Consider the following 13913-nt stretch of genomic DNA (forward strand, 5'->3'; position numbering starts at 1 on the left):
CAAAATGGATTGCCTATGAATTTGTTCTCTTTCATTTCATTATTTTGAATAAACACTTGTATTTCTAGTAGGGCAGTTGAAGGAACTTCTCAGAATATTTAGCCCGAGGATTTTCAACCAAGAAGATCATTTCTTTTTCACTCTTTACAACTAGCAGAATGGTATGGAATAGACCAACTTTTGCTATTGGAGGGACTGGTTGGTAGACAGGGCTCGGTCATCAGGCAGACCTAGGTATCAATTTCCCCAAATGTTCATTCCCTCCTAGAAGACCCTTACAACAGAGGTGCCCTCTAACATGCACCTGATGATCCCAGACACATTTGCAACACTATACTAATGCAGGTAGAAATTTTACTTCCTGTTCTCATCAAGTGTTCAAGTGAATGGTTCTTTATGTTTACCCTACAGGTTACTGTTGATTTGTCTGTCTTGCCAATTCTTTGGCTCTCACTCACCCCAGTTCCCCATTACTGACCCCGAACTCCCACATTTACTGGTAACCTTATTAAAGTTAGACTCTGCATTTCATAATCTATGATGGTAACACTTGGTTCACTTTGCTGACACACTTAACCTCACCAAAATTACTTGGGCAAAGAGCTCTGTAACAACCATTGGTTACAATTATTCCTTTCCTGGGGCAAAAAGTTTCCATTTCCGTGGAGACAAGATCCCTGTCTTCAGCACCAGATCTGTTTCCCAGGAAAGCTACCAAAAATTCTGACTCTTGTCGCCAGTTGTTGGGGAATACCAAGAACATGATCTGCTCTGACAGAGCCAACATACAAATGGAGGGATTCGGTAGCCTCTGCCCGGTATGATTTGAGGCTCCCTTGCAGAATTCTCTTCTGGACTACCTGAGCCCTGCTACCTGAGTCTCCACCACTAGTGAATCATGTCTTTGCATTAAGCATTGCCTTCTGGAAAACACTCTTCAAAGAGTTATCATATTTAAGTTAGCTGGTGGTCAAAGGGGTGGGAGGGGAGACAGCAAGGAGAGGAAAAAGGAAGAGAGCTGAAATAAAGGTGGTAACATAAAGCTTTGTGTGTTGAGAGTTTTATTCAGGACTGCATTGCAACATTAGTGCAAACAGAGTAGGTAATAATTATGACAGAATGATTCTAGCACGGCTCAAACCTACAGGCTTATGCCTAATGTGGTCTTATTCTTTATTTACAGGAAGCTTAGTAAATAGTGTAGATTTCACCTGATGTGTAGTTGGCCTACTGGTTCAGAACGAATTATAAGTTCCTTTAGGAGAGTGACTCTCAACTATGGGCAATTCTGCCCTGCTCTTCCAGGAGTTCTTGGCAATATCTGGAGATGTTTTCGGTTGTCACAGTTGGGGGAGAGGGTGCTACTGGCATTGACTGGGTAGAGCCCACGAACGCTGGTAAGCATCCTACAATGCACGGGGCAGCCTCTCCCAGAAAAGACCTGTCCAGTCCAGAGTGGCGATCATGCTGCAGTTGAGAGACCGGGCTGTAGGGTTATAGGCCAGCAGTCAGGGTTGTGGAAATGATAGAACTGTAGTGTAGTAGCTTCTAGTTATGTCTTGCAGAGGAACAGGAATCCACGGGTGTAAAAGCATGAATGCAAAGAGTGGCCCTGGAATGTTGTCCCTCTTCAGAAACCCCCTGTTACGTTCGGCCCCGTGACCTGCTATTGGGAGAGTTGTTTTGTGGACCTTATACTTGACTATCCATTGCCATTTCAGTAGCCAGAAGGCTACGAATCTTTACCAATTCATTTGAAGAGTTTTATGGGGGAAAATGTCCTAGAAATGAACCGCTCGGTTGACGTATCTTGAAGAGTGGCAAACACGCTTTCGTTCCCAGCTTCTAGCTGTTCCAGCCAAACCAATAGCACATAGGTGTCCCTCGATGCCATCTCCCCTGGCCCCTCCTGAGGGCAGTCACTGCCTCCTACCTTCCTGCCAACAGTGTATACTCTGAAGCCCTCCCCTGCTCTCCTTCTCCTCCATCCCACTCCATCCTTCCCAAAGAGCCACAGCAGCTAAGAACAGAGAAGGTCCCATCATCACCTACTTCCCTCTATTGACTGATGCACTTGAATGGCTACTCACCCTTAGGAAACGGATTACCTCACAGGATTTTATTTGTGGAATAAAAGGGTTTCTCCATTCCACCCTCCACTTTGGCAAAGCCACTCCAGACATTAAAGGTAACAGGGAGGGACGCCTGGGTGGCTCAGATGGTTAAGGGTCCCAACTTTGGCCCAGGTCATGATCTCACGGTTCGTGGGTTGGAGCCCCGCGTCGGGCCCTGTGCTGACAGCCGGGAGCCTGGAGCCTGCTTCGGATTCTGTGTCTCCCTCTCTCTCCGCCCCTCCCTTCCCTCAAATATAAATAAACATTAAAACACACACACACACACACAAAACTTTACAAGTTGCAGGGAGACCTTGGGCGAGGGCAAACCCAATCTGGAAATTTCATGAAGCACAGGAAAGTCCGTGTTAGTCCCGAAAGCTTACCTGGGGAAGGGGAGAGGTGTTACGACTAGTTCGCGCCCAGGAGGGACCCAGCACGGTGAGCCTGCACCACTGGACACTCTCTGAATCAGGGAGGACCCGCCAACTTGGCCGACCTGGGAAGAAAAGAAATTTTCTTCAGTGTTTCCTGAACCCAACAGAACCATACTCTATTTTTAAAAATATGTATTTATTTATTTATTTATTTACTTATTTATAAATTTACATCCAAGTTAGTTAGCATATAGGTTTTTAAAAATTATTTATTTATTTATACATACACACATACATACATATATAAAAGAACCATGCTCTTAAACAATAGCCTCTTCTGGCGACCCCCTCCCTCTCTCTGGTTTCTGTCGGTCGGCTAACCAATCCATCGATTGTTCCCCTTAGCATGGAGGCTTCTAGATACCCATTTCACATCTTCTGGCACATAGCTGCTGGAACGGACATTCATACTGGAGGACTGCTATTCCTTTGGTGCCGCAGGAGCCCTGAGATAGCGCCACAGAGCCCGTCTTTAACCCTCCTGTATTCTGACTCTGATTGTGTGCTTTCTGATAATCTGTGTCCCTGGAATGCACCCTCGTGGCTAATGGAAGCATCATTTTCTGCAGTCACGATCCCTTTTCAGGAGACTCTGGTTTTAACCTGACTGGTATCTGTAGGATAAAAGAGAAATGTTGCTGAGTAGTGAAGAGAATATGTGCAGACCTCCAGCCAGAGGGAGAAGAGGAGAGGGGGAGGGAGGGAACCCAACTAATCTTCATTCTCCCAGCAGAGATATAGAGGCTGGGAAACATCTCTGTAACAACCAGCCATGGCTCGCTCCCTTTTACGCTCCTTTCCATAAAGCACTTAGAGAAGAGGAAAAAAAAAGAAAAATTCAGTCCGCCTATTTCCCCGAGGCTGTATTCTCTCAGCCAAGTTGTGACAAGCCACTGATTTCTACCCTATAAATTATTTAAAATTCCACCTTCACACTGGGATTGGAAAATCAATCTCCCTGATTAAAAAGTGACCAGCTTCACATTTCCAAATGTCTCTTTAATCTTTTAATTATGTCTGGTTACAGACAGCACGAGTCTCCAAGAAGCGGAGAGTGGCATTCTGTGCTAACGGAGCTCCAAAGATCTATACGCCCATCAGCCTTTCTACTTAACCATCTGGCATTGCTACCGTCAGGTGGGGCTGCTTTTAGAAATATTACCAGAAGAGCAGAATCTTGATACACTCCTATTTCAGCATCACACGTAAAGTATTGTTGTGTGTAATCTCTCAGCTAAATGAAATATTATGGGACTAGCCGGAGACTTTGCAGATATGAATGCCACTTTAATAACAAGAATTGGGGCATATGGACGTTTGGGCACTGGCCTGAGAATTCAACCCAAACCCACCGTCATACATAGGGCTAGCCAAAGTAACCCAGGCAAATGTATACGTTTGTAAATCGATGCTGCGTGCCAAGATTTCTGGGAGAAGAATTACGATCAATTCAACAACACAATTCTTCATGGAAAAAAAACCCAAAAAAACCAAAAAACCCTGCTTCTCTCTAGTAAGCCAGATGAAAACCAGTCTCCAGAAGACGTTGAAATGTAAGCAACAGATTACTGAGTGCAAAACAAGGAGGAAGGGATCCAGGTAAGACTGAAGAGTGATTCCTGGAGAAGTCGTTTATGGTGTGCATTGTTTAAAAACGCAGCGAAGTCTGCGATAATGTGGCCTGAGAAACCAAACCACTTTAAAACCCAAAACAAGGACATGTAGCCAGTTATTCTTAACTTTACACCCTGAGGACCATCAGCAGAGATCCCTGCTGGCTAATCAGCTCGCCTGAACACTGTTTTAAAATCTCCTTGCCATGGTATGAACCGCACTATAAATCTCACTGCCCCTTTCCCAAGTGTCCAGTGGAGAAAAAGCACCACATTGGGCATTTCAAGGTCTAGTCTAAACAGAGACCAGGTCAGAGGCTCCAGGGAGACACCTCAGAGCTGACACGGCAAATTCCAGTTCCCTCCCTTGTAAGTCTTCATGGCTGGGATGTCCGGGAATTATTAGAAAACACTGGTGAATTTGAACAATAATGATGTGCTCCATGGTCTTGGCATGGTGTGTTTATGATCATGGGAGTCTGGACAACTCTTGAACTTAAAAGACCTTATCTAGCGTTGTGTTTCAAGAGCCACACCTGATATCTCTTAGAGGTAACGAAAACTTGTTATTTTCCAAGGCTATTCTGAAAGAGATGATTTAACTCCTGCCCTCTATAAAATTGCACAAAATTGCTCAAATCTCTGCACTAGATATCTCAAAAGTCTAAACTTCAGCTAATTTAGACACTTCAGTTGAGCTGATTGTGGTAATGTAATGGTCTGATATTTTCCCTTACAAAATCAACTTTTACATGTTGTGTATCTATGCCCTTAAAATTTTATTTTAAATTTGTTTTGTCTTAAGTCCTATAATCTTCTCTGGAGAACAGACTGGACCCATTCCTTCCTTTGGGATTAGAAGGATCCTCAGCTCAAAGCACTGCCCTCCCGACCAGACCTTATTTAATTGTAAAGGCCAAAACAGTGACTCAAGATAAACCATCAAACATTCATTAGGCATCTACATTGGCCAAGTGATAGGGGGTAATTGGTATAAATACACATAGTGGTGCCTGGGTAGCTGTTTGTTGGGTGTCCGCCTCTTGACTTTGGCTCGGGTCATGATCCCAGGGTCGTGGCATCCAGTCCCACATAGGGCTCCACAGAGCCTGCTTGAGATTCTCTCTCTTTCTCTCTGTGTCTCTCTCCCTCCCTCCCTCCCTCCGCCACTCTCCTCTGCTCATGCTCTCTCTCTAAAAACAAAACAAATATTTAAAAAACATACAGAGATATCAATTTGATATATATTTCGATCTACAGAGTGTAAAATGAAGAGAAACATACTAAAAGTAACTAAATAAATACAAGATAGAATAAAAAAAAATCCAGAAGACAGGAAAACCTATTTGGGCCAAAGTATAACAAATTTCCTTTTAGGTTCATTGATTATGAATTTCCTAAGAGGTGCAAATGAATGCCACGATTGGCTGTCAGTTGCACAGACGTCATAATCCCAGTCCTGGGCGTGGATGGGATGTCCCCTGGGGGAAAAATGAAGGAAGGAGACCCGATGAGCAACCATACCCGAGAGTGCGAAGTGGGGCTCCTGGGTGCGCTGACAGTACAGGGCCTGCTTGGGATTCTCTCTCTCTCCCTCTCTTTCTCCCTCTCAAAATAAATAAATAAAGCTTAAAAAGGGGGGAGGGGCAGAATAAGCTCAAAGAAATCTTCGGAAGAGAGTTGAATCCAAACAGGTGTTGCAGAGAGAGCGGTGCGGCAGAGAGGCTCGGGGGACACTATCAGATAAGAGCCCTCCGGCCGGTGGGTCTCTTCGGAGCAAGGTGCGCGCCCGCCAGCGAGGAAGGCACGGTCTCGGTCTCGGCGCACGACAGGCCTCCCGCAGACCCCAGGGCAGGACGAGCCCGGCCAGGAGCGCGGTAGGAAACCTCAGGGCCAACGCGCGGGACGCTGACTGCAGGAGCCGGGGCGTCTGCCGCCAGGGGGACGGGAGCCCAGGGCCAGCAGAGGCACGTGCTGCTCGGACCGCTCGCGGTGACGACGCCACTGAGGCTTGTTTCGTTTTGTGTACAAACAGCCCTGACGCACTGTCAGCGCCCCAGCCACAAAGTGCCGGACGGTGGGTTAGCGGAACACGGCTCCCGCTCTCGTGAACGCAACGGTGGATGGACGATCTGGCGGGGGGGCCGCTCTCCAGCTCTGTGCAGGGAGAGCCACCACCATCATGTGCAACACACAGAACTCCTCGCCTCACCCTCTCCTCTGCCTTTGAGTCTCAGCGCGGAGCCTCACGACCGAAGATTCTCCTATCCGGGAGGCTGCCGAGAGACATGATTGCCAAATGGCCTTTTAAACTAAGAAAGCGGAGGGGCGCCTGGTGGCTCAGTCGGTTGAGCAGCCGACTATCTCGCATTCTGTGAGTTCGAGCCCCGCGTCGGGCTCTGTGCTGACTGCTCGGAGCCTGGAGCCTGTTTCCGATTCTGTGTCTCCCTCTCTCTGACCCTCCCCCGTTCATGCTCTGTCTCTCTCTGTCTCAAAAATAAATAAGCATTAAAAAAAAATTTTTTTTAACTCAGAAAGCGGAGACAATCTGCTGCTTCAGACACCTCTTTTATTTCAGGGGCACTTCTTTATATGCCCTACCGCGGGGTGCATAAGCGGGTTTGAATTTCAAGTGTCATTTGGGTGTTTAAAGATCGTGTTAGTGTTTCTTTTTTTTTTCTTATTTATTTAAAATTTTTTTAAAATGTTTTTATTTATTTTTGAGACAGTGAGGGACAGAGCATGAGCAGGGGAGGGGCGGAGAGAGAGGGAGACATGGAATCTGAAGCAGGCTTCAGGCTCCAAGCTGTCAGCACAGAGCCTGATGCGGGGCTCGAACTCACAGACTGTGAAATCATGACCTGCGCTGAAGTCTGACGCTTAACCGACTGAGCCCCCCGGGCGCCCCCCGTGTGAATGTTTCTTAGCTCTGTTTGCAGCACCACAGAACTTGTAATCCAGGAGCTCAGAAAAGAATACTGGCTTATTAGTATCAGCAAATAGTTAAGAGCAGTCTAAAGGAAGAAACCTCAACCCGTGGAATCCAAACATCTTTTTATTTATTCCTTCATTGAATAAATACGCATTAAGTGTCAGCTGCGTGCCCCGCCTTGCACTAAGGGTGGGATTACACATAATAATAGCATATGTTCTCAGGGGCGCCTGGGTGGCTCAGTCCGTTGAGTGTCCGACTTGAGCTTAGGTCATGATCTCACAGTTGGTGAGTTTGAGCCCTGTGTTGGGGCTCTGTGTGGACAGCTCAGAGCCTGGAGCCTGCTTCGGATTCTGTGTTTCCCTCTCTCTCTCTCTCTCTCTCAAAAATAAATACACATTAAAAATATGTGTGTGTGTGTCTGTGTGTGTGTGTGTGTGTGTGTGTGTGTGTGTGTGTGTGGAGAGAGAGAGGGAGGGAATAGCATATGTTTTCTGCATTTGAAAGGATCACTGTCTTGTGGGAAAGGAAGAAAAAAATACTATCTATCATTCTGCACCTACTTCCATTAAGAACTGCCCTTGGCCCTTTATCTGTTTTTGCTTATTTAACAGAATAAATCTGTGAGTCAGGTATTATGATCTCAGTCTGATATAGTAGGAAATGTAGACGTAGCGAGATCAAGTAACTTGATGAATATCACACAGTTAATATGTGGAATTCAAACCCAGCTCCCCTGGCTTCAAAGTTCATGCTCTTTGCAATGCACCACTGGACCTCCTTGAAATGAGTAAGACCTTCCACCTGCCCCCAAAGAGTCTGCACATGTGTTTACAAACAATAACATGATTACTGCAATAAATAGAATCACATTCAAGGCTTACCTAGGTCTCTTCTCATGGAGGAACAGTTTTGAACCCAGACATGCTACTGTATCAGCTCTGAAGGGCAAAGCTTGGGGAGTCTCCTAAGGAGAAGACGCATTTAGAGCTTCTGTCTATCTCTGGTGACGTTTCTGTAAGGTACAGGGCCCACTAAAATATAGCATCTATCGGTTTCTCTATGTATCCGTCTGTAGCATCTAGCTATATATCTAAAATATAGCAGATAGCTATATGAACTGATTTCTAACCTTTCCACTAGCCAGAGTCTTGGATTCCCACATGAAGAGCATCAAGAGAGTATTAACTAGGCATTTTTATCACTTTCGGGGGAATGGCGCTCCCAAATTGCTAAGCCAAGATGTATTACATGGCCTTGTAGTTACCTGTTTTCTTGTTAGTCTCTCTCACTAGCAGTGAGGCCCTCCAGGGTAAGGACCTTTGTTCATTCCCCGTGGTATCTCCAGTTCATACAGCTATTTCACTACACTTCATAGGTGACCACTAAAATGTTTATTGAAAGAAGAAAGAAAACTGTAGCCTAGTGATTCACTGTTTTGTTGCTGTTGCTGTTTTTAAGTTTCTTTGCAAAAGTATGTACTAAGTCCTAAGAGAATGGTCAACACAGAACCGGATAACACAAACCCTGGGCCTGGTCTTTTTAAAAATTATTTTATTTTAATGTTTGTTTATATTTGAGAGAGAGAGAGGCAGAGCGAGAGAGACAGAGACAGAATCTGAAGCAGGCTCCAGGCTCTGAGCTGACAGCGTAGAACCCAATGCGGGGCTCAACCTTACGAGCCATGAGATCATGACCTGAGCCAAAGTCAAACACTTAACCGACGGAGCCACCTAGGCGCCCCACCCTGGGCCTGGTCTTACCTTGGTTAGCATATCCAACTTTAGCATATTATTATTTTTAAAGCTTATTTTATTTTTTTTGAAAGGGGGGGCAGAGAGAGAGGGAGGGGGGAAGAATCTCAAGTGGGCTTCACGCTGTCAACGCAGAGCCCGATGTGGGGCTTGATCTCACAAACCTCTGAGATTATGACCTGAGCTGAAATCAAGAGTTGGACGCTTAACCCACTGAGCCACCCAGGTACCCCTAGAATATTATTAGTTTAATTTATAAGGGAAGACCCAGTCCTTGCAGGTATCAATACTAAAATAAATGATATGCTAATATGATTTACTTATCAGTATGTTAAGGTCCAAAATTCCTTTAAAAATAAGCTGTAGCTCAGAGGTAATCATCAATTAAATCACAAAGTTCATGTTCATTTTATATACTATTCATCTCCACTCCTTCCTGGAAACCCACTTGAATGTCAATAAAAGAATGCAAGTGTATAAACCTACAAGAATGAACAGAACTAAGAGGACAACAGTGGGCAAGAATGTCAACAAATGCCAACCTTATGCAAGCTATTAGAGCCATGATAACAGTTTAAGCAGAACACAGATGGCTGGAGTCTATGCCTCCCATCGGGGCAACCCAATAAGAAATAAGCTAGTCATCCTTCAGAACTTGGAGGGCTCAGGAACTGGAGCCATAGGGACCACAGAGGATACTGGTATGGAGTCAGTGGTGGACTAACCACCCACGTAGAGTGCGGTTAGCTCCTTAGGTCCATTTGTCATCATCATCTCCAACCCTCAAAGACAGCTGACTTATTCTGAACCAGACAGGCTCAGGACCAGGGATCCAAGGCACAGAAGACATAGAAACAGGGGCTATTAGCAAAAGTCTGATCATCAAACTCTTTTAACCTCCTTTTTTCACCTACTACGCAGAAGGCCACAGCCAGGCTTATAATCCCTAGGAAGATATTTGGAAGATCCTTTTGTGGAGAAGTTAAAGGGCGTCCAGGAAAAACCCTGTAGAATTCAGTGGTATTCTAGTAAAAATGTTGGCTCACTGCCCTATAATTCTATAGTGAATCCCTCAGTCAGTGAGCCTTACACATGCACACAGAACATTCAGTTGGCAAGGGACAGCCTCCAACATGAAAGACAGAGACAAAACAAGCAAACAGGAAACAAAGAAATCAGAGGGAAGATAGACAATACAGGGATTAGAAGAATACTTCCAATAAAATATGATGAATTTTCAGAGAGAGGCTGAAAAACATATTTCATCCTTGCAACAGCAATCTTAGAACACGAAAGATTCCTTGGAAATTAAAAATATGAGCCATGGTATTTTATTTTTTTTTGTTATTTTTTTTTAACATTTATTTATTTTGGAGACAGAGAGAGACAGAGCATGAACGGGGGAGAGTCAGAGGGAGAGGGAGACACAGAATCTGAAACAGGCTCCAGGCTCTGAGCAGTAAGCACAGAGCCCAATGCGGGGCTCGAACTCACGGACCGCGAGATCGTGACCTGAGCCAAAGTCGGATGCTTAACCAACTGAGCCACCCAGGCGCCCCGAGCCATGGTATTTTAAAAAAATCTAGAAAGTTTGGGAGATGAAGTAGATAAAATCTTCCAGAAAATAAAACAAACAAAAAAAAAATAACATGGGCATTAGGCGAGAAGAAAAAAGAAAATATGAGATTAATCCAAAAGTTTCAATAGTTGCCCAATATGAGTTCTATAAGAGAAACTGGGGTTGCAAGAAGGGAGAAGAAAACAAACTATTGAAGAAACAATACAAGAAAATTTCATAGACTGGAAGGATAGGGACATTTAAAGGCTATGACCACTTAATGCCCAACACAATAAGTAGGAAAAGACTCAACCAAAGCATATCATTTTGATATTTTAAATTCAGAATGAGAATTATTTTTAACCTAGAATTAATTCTCAGCCAAATTACCAAAAAAGTTGCAAGGGTAGAATAAAGACATTTTGAGGTAGGAAAGTTCTCAGTAAGTTTACCTCACATGCACTCTTACTCAGGAAGGGTGTGCCACTCAAATGAGGGAACAAAGCAAGAAAGAGGAAAACATGAAAACCAGGAAGGAGAGCCTCTAATACAAGAAGGAGGTACAGAGAATCACTGAGATGATGACAGAGAGAAGTTCTGGGATAACAGTGATACTATGGCCCAAAAGAAACAGTGGTCCAGGTTGGAAAAAAAGAAGAAAGGGGCCCCAGGAAGGAGGTCTTTAGATTCTCATAGATTATCTCTTCTATATTACTATGTGGAAAGTTTTGGGAAGACTGTTGGATGTTGTGGCAGAATTTAGGGACAGTTATATACAAAGTCAGGCTGATGAAAAACAAGGCAATTATTAACTCCAAGAAAAACAAAAAGGTGTACAAGAAAGGAAAGGTAATTATAGTGTAGTGTTAGCTCAGTAGAGAACATTATTTACATAGTTATAATAATATACACTCTGAATATTGATTTAACCAAAAAAGGGAACAAGAGGAAGCAGTGTTATGGGATAGCAGACTTAAATCCTCTCCAACTGTTACTTATTAAATAATGATCTAGTAGAACATATATATTACTTAGATATATGCAGGTAAATACCAGAAGAAACTGCTAAAATTAATTATAAGTAGCTGCCTGCAGGGACTGGTGGTGAAAGGGTAGAACAGGAGAATTGCTGTGGGTTTTTTTCCCTTTATGTAAAAAAGCTTTTTAGTAATATTTGGTTCTTAAGATGTATATATTTATCTGGATAATTTTTAAAGACGACAAACTGCCATGACTCTGATTTTTAAAAAATGTGTATTTATTTTTGAGAGAGAGAGACAGCGCACAAGTGGGAGAGGTGCAGAGAGAGAGGGGGACAGAGAAACCAAAGCGGGCTCCATGCTGACAGCAGAGAACCCAATGTGGGGCTTGAACTCACGAACCGCGAAATCATGACTTGAGCTGCAGTTGGCCACTCAGCTGACTGAGCCACCGAGGTGCCCTCATAAGTCTGATTCTAATGAGGCTTACGGTCAACAAATTAGATCATATAATTTAAAGGATCATATAATTTAAACACAAACCTCAGAGAAATCAGACTATTTTCTAATGTAAAGAAGCCTAGGACATTTCAGAACCAATCTGAATGCATTTGCTCCTTCTTCTTCCATCTGTAGAAATCCTTAAAGTGTTAAAAAGTTGCACGAGTAGATACTCCCATATTTTCCCAAGATGTTTAAGAGATTAATTACGAAACCGTCACCACAATCTGGAGTGAATATTTGTGCACCATACCACTCGCTAACCAAGGCTGAGAAACCGACTGATGTTGGAAGAATTTGTACTGTCTTTTTATCTAAGTTCAGAGAAGGCACCGCAGATAGACGGGGTGGGAGCCAAATCTTCAAGCAAAATAGATGTGCAATGTGGCGACTAGGAGACAGTTTGTCCCTGATTTGAATAGAACAGCTTGGAAAGGAGTATGTAGGTCAAATTGAGAGTCAGAATGGCCCCGGGGGTTCTCAGAAACCTGCAAGGTTTGGTGAAATAAGGCACTCAGAAGTCACAGAGAATGTAACCTGCTAATTCGTCCCCAAACTGGAATTTCTTCCTCACAGCAGAAATCCCTGGGAGACTAAAAAGGACTTTTCGCCTAAAGTGGCATCTCCGAGACCAGGCAATAGCTAGCCTCCCGACAACAACAATAACGTGTTAATGACTTTGATAAGGGAGGACGCATATCATTATCACCTCTTAATTACCTTTTGCGCAAGGGGAACGCAGCTGTAGAATACACAGATGGAGGAGGCCGGGGAGGAAGTTTCCCGTAAAGTGGTCCCTGTGATTCTCTGCCTCCATTTTGTATTATTCTGCCTCCATTAATTATCTTATTTTTGAAAAAGGTTACCATTAGTCAGGAAGCAAAGTACAGGTTGCGGGTGGTTCGGTTTTAATTACAAACATGGTGCTTACCTACAGGAAGATCAATTCCTCTGGGCTTAGTGTGTAGGTCCCCCGCTGATATCCCTCCCCATCTTCACATTCATGGGCAAACCAAGAACCAGGAGACACTTTGTAGGGCCGTGATTCCTTAAGAAGACAAGCTCCACTTTTTATGTGCCATGGCACCTTGCCCTACAGAAAGCCCTAGAGTAAATATTAGGTGAGAAAAATACATCTGTCTACTGCAGGGATTAGAGAGGTCTCACTGTTTTGGTTTGGATATTGCTTTGAGATCCCTATTAACACACTGTATTTGTATGGATACGTCTACAGCACTGCTGTTTGCTCCACAACACAGCAAACTTCCTAAGCAGGAAAAGGATCAAAACTTGCTTCCATGGGTCACACACATTTCCAGGTAAGAGGAGGAATGGCTTTTTTTTTTTTTTAATTTTTAATTTTATTTTATTCTAGAGGGAGAGAAGGAGCACGAGTCAGGGAGAGGAGTGGAGGGAGAGAGGGAGGGAAGGAGGGAGAGGGAGGGGGAGAGGGGGAGAGAGAGAGAGAGATGATCTTAAGCAGACTCCACACTGAGTGCAGAGCCCTATGTGGGGCTCCATCCCACGACCCGGGGATCATGACCTGAACCGAAATCAAGAGTCAGACACTCAACCGACCGAGCCACCCAAGTGCCCCTGATTCTTATTTAGCAAGCTTTTCAAACTCTTGCCCATCCTTTATACATGTGGGATGTGAGTCCCCAAAACTTCAGTTCTGAGGTGTCTTGTTCCCCAAAACTCTGCTCAGTGGCCAGCTGGGGAGTAATTCTTGTGCAGTAAATCAATACTTCTCTCCACACAAAAGGCAGTCGTCAACTTTACATTTCCTTTGCAACATGCTCTCTGGGAGTTGAAGGTTACCTGAAAGCAATTCCCATTATCACTCCAGAATTCCTCTGTCTTAATGTTATCTGGCCCTCAATGGAATTATTTTTCAGCTGTACAAAATTCCACCCCAATTCCCTGTTCATTTTTCACTGTTATCATCTATAATATTTAATGCTTCTGTGACAATTCATTTCAATTTACCTCTCTCAACAGGTTTGCAAAATCACTGCCCACAA

At 44.1% G+C, this 13913-nt stretch overlaps 1 long non-coding RNA gene across 1 annotated transcript in view; it reads right to left on the minus strand.

Annotated features, from left to right (window-relative positions):
• Nucleotides 1-13913, minus strand: part of LOC122489184 — a 44858-nt gene that overhangs the window by 13732 nt on the left and 17213 nt on the right. Inside the window, exon 2 of the long non-coding RNA XR_006298861.1 lies at nt 2501-2613. This is a non-coding gene — a long non-coding RNA (uncharacterized LOC122489184). The remainder of the gene's footprint in view (nt 1-2500; nt 2614-13913) is intronic.

Source organism: Prionailurus bengalensis, chromosome B2 (genome assembly GCF_016509475.1).
Source record: "Prionailurus bengalensis isolate Pbe53 chromosome B2, Fcat_Pben_1.1_paternal_pri, whole genome shotgun sequence".
Classification (NCBI taxonomy): Eukaryota; Metazoa; Chordata; class Mammalia; order Carnivora; family Felidae; genus Prionailurus; species Prionailurus bengalensis.